At 41.8% G+C, this 3,688-nt stretch overlaps 1 long non-coding RNA gene across 1 annotated transcript; it reads left to right on the top strand.

Moving 5' to 3' along the window:
- Window positions 1-815: 815 nt before the first annotated feature.
- LOC309479570 lies at window positions 816-2,916 on the top strand. Its single transcript, XR_014199316.1, has 2 exons — window positions 816-2,657; window positions 2,881-2,916. It is a non-coding gene; the product is annotated as an uncharacterized lncRNA (long non-coding RNA).
- Window positions 2,917-3,688: the final 772 nt, after the last annotated feature.

Here is a 3,688-nt window from a genome sequence, read left to right on the forward strand (position 1 = left end):
CTTGATGTTGGCCAAGACCTTTACACTGTGCAGAGAAGTCTAGGCCTAAAATGGGACCTTGTTGCAGATACACTCACTTTTCAAGTGGTTGATGCTGAAAAGCCATATACTCGACGTGGTGTGTTATCTGCTATAAATAGCCTGTTCGACCCGCTTGGGTTTGCTGCTCCTGTGAGTGTTCAAGGTCGAAAAATTCTAAGAGATCTGACTAGTGACATCTGCGATTGGGATGCACCTCTTCCTGATCACAAGTTCGAGGAATGGCGGAAATGGTGTACTTCTCTACAACATCTGAAAGAGGTGAAGATTCCAAGAATATACACATCAATTCCTTATTCATCAACTAAAGCCATTGCCGCTGTTGGCTATGTAAAGGTTACAGATGTTCATGGACAGACTGAAGTTGGGTTCATCTTTGGTAAAACAAAATTGGCGCCAAAATCTGACCTAACCATTCCCAGACTCGAATTATGCGCTGCTGTTCTCGCAGTGGAAATAGCAGAAGTAATCTCTGAAGAGCTGGACCTGGAACTGAAGAACATGAAATTCTATACCGACAGCAAGGTGGTTCTTGGTTACATATTCAATGAATCAAAACGCTTCTTTGTATATGTTAATAACCGAGTGCAACGAATTAGATGTTCAACTCAGAAACATCAGTGGCACCATGTTCAAACTGATCTTAACCCAGCCGACTGTGGGACAAGAGCCGTTTCAGCAAACCAGCTTACCGTCTCTGCATGGCTTACTGGGCCAAAATTCCTGTCGCAAACTTGCCAACCAGTCGTGGAAGCCTTTGACCTCATCCATCCTGAATCTGATGCAGAATTGCGACCTGAGGTAATGACATGTATAACCAAACTTTCTCTACGCCTTGGAAGTGCACGTTTTGAAAGGTTTTCAAGCTGGACGTCAGCTTCAAGAGCTGTAGCACGACTCTCACATATAGCTCATTCCTTCTCAAAAGAAGTCAATCAGGATTCCTGCCATGGCTGGCATATGTGTAAGGAACCTTTGAGTGCAGTCCAACTGGATGAGGCAAAGACTAAAATCATTCTTGCTGTTCAAATTGAGACCTATCCAGAGGAAATGCAGAGCATTAGAAATGGAAAACCTGTTAATAAACGAAGTCCCCTTGTTAAACTTTGTCCATTTATTGATGCTCAAGGAATACTTCGAGTTGGAGGAAGACTGTCGAAAGCACAAATTCCATCAAATGAGGCTCATCCAATTATAATTCCAGGTAAACACCACGTTGCTTCTCTACTCATTAGATATTACCATGAAAGAGTTTGCCATCAAGGCCGCCATTTCACTGAAGGAGCTGTCAGGGCAGCTGGATTCTGGATCGTCGCCGGCAAGAGACGTATCAGCAGTCTAATACACAGTTGTGTAACATGTCGTAAGTTACGGGGTAGGTCTGAAGAGCAGAAGATGGCAGACCTACCAGTCGATCGTTTGAGCACCGATCCTCCGTTTACTTATGTAGGTCTAGACGTGTTCGGTCCATGGTCTGTCACTGCCAGAAGAACACGTGGAGGACAGAGTAATAGCAAGCGCTGGGCAGTCATCTTCACGTGTATGAGTATACGAGCTATTCACATTGAAATTATTGAATCACTTGATGCATCTAGTTTTATCAATGCCCTTAGACGATTCTTTGCAATCAGAGGACCTGTGAGACAACTGAGGTCTGACTGTGGGACAAACTTCATAGGGGCCAGCAAAGAACTACAGGTTGGTTCTATGCATGCCAACAAACCTGTAGAAAGCTACCTCTCAGAGCAAGGTTGTACTTGGTTGTTCAATCCACCACATTCCTCACACATGGGAGGTAGTTGGGAGCGAATGATTGGAGTGTCTCGTCGTATTCTTGATGCCATGCTTCTCAAACTTGGATCTGCTAGACTTTCACATGAAGTTTTAACAACTTTTATGGCCGAAGTTACTGCTATCGTAAATTCAAGACCATTAACTTCTGTGTCCTCCGATCCAGAACAACCTCTCATTCTTACTCCTGCTATGCTCCTTACGCAAAAGATTGGAGCCCATTCTGTACCACCAGGGCAGTTTGACGATAGTAATCTCTATAAACAGCAGTGGAGACAAGTCCAGCATCTGGCCAACGGATTCTGGAAAAGGTGGAGAAGTGAGTATATTTGTGGTCTCCAGAAAAGACAAAAGTGGACAGATGAGAAACCTAATGTGAAAGAAGGAGATATTGTCCTACTAAAGGATATTCAAGTCAAAAGACACGACTGGCCTATTGGCTTAATCACTCAAACTTTTCCAAGTGATGACGGGAAAGTAAGGAAGGTTGAAGTGAAAATTGTCAGAGAAGGTGGCTCTAAGCTGTTTTTGCGACCAATCTCTGAAATTATTATTCTCTTGAGTAAGGACGGTAAAGGACTCTGTGGTTAGTTCTATAGAATGGACATTAAAGGTTTATTTGCTTGTAGGGTTTTGGCATCTTAGAGATGCCAGGTGGGGAGTATGCTGTTCCCTACTGCAGTTTGCAATTTAGCGACCCCTAGAGGCAATGTGCCTCTATTTAAGTAGAGCATGTGCTGTTCAGCCATTTTGTTATCAGGCATTTGAGTGAGCACACGGATGAATTCCATCTCCATTCATGTTTTACCCTTGAAAAGGCATTGTCTGTAAGTGTTTTCTAAAATCAATGTTATGAAAGTTCTTTGGTGTTTTGTCATATAACGTAGTGTTGTACTTGAATATGTCAGATGTGTGTACAAATTTAACTATGGATGTTGTCTATGCTTTTATGTATGCTATGCTAACTATGTTTAGAAGGGATGTTTTAGAAGATGTTTATGCTCAAAGTGTTTTGTAAAGTTAATGTATTTTTATTGTTGTTTTTTGCAGTTTTACACCGCTTCCATTAAATGAAATTCAAGTCAACTCTGTCTTGGGTACTTTTTGGAGGAGTGTTAAGCTTGCTGCATAGCTATGTATCAATACACATAGTGAGGACAGTAAATGCACTCCCCCACCTTTGCCCTCCCCAATATCACCCCACCCCTCCCCAAGCTTAGCCTTTCTCACACTTCTCAGAACGGCTGATCGGAAACATAAGACAGCTAACAGGTAAAGTCATGTCCAGTGTATATTTTCATAATGTGACATGTTTTCATAAACATCCCAAGGGGATCAATAACGTTTCTATCTATCTATGTAGTTTAAATAATTGCAGTATATATTTTAGCATTTTTGATCACTAAAAGAAACCTATTAGTGCGATTAGCTAGATGACATCAAAGTCAGTAAACTTAACACACTTGCTTTTACACTGACTGATTGGAGGAAAAACTTTACATTTATTTCATTTAAAGGTGCTCTAAGTGATGTTTGGGTGACGTCACTTCTTGTTGACGCTTAAAGTATTCACCTTATTTTCCATGACAACAAGGGCGACGCCATTACGCTCATTTTGTCATCTTACTTCCGGCTGAGCGGGACTTCAACTTCCGGCTGAAAGGACCTACGCTAGTTTCTAGCGTAATTCGATAGTTGTAACGGTAAAATATGTTAAGTATTATATGCTCAGTTAGGGGCTGCCATAACAATTGGATTAAGAGGATAGAACAATTTAACCAACGGTGTTACGAACACAATGTAAAGCGATCGGAATGTTGTGGTGTACTTTATGATTTACACCCACCACCACCTCAAG

This window comes from Leuciscus leuciscus (genome assembly GCF_965113295.1).
Source record: "Leuciscus leuciscus genome assembly, chromosome: 17".
Taxonomy (NCBI): Eukaryota; Metazoa; Chordata; class Actinopteri; order Cypriniformes; family Leuciscidae; genus Leuciscus; species Leuciscus leuciscus.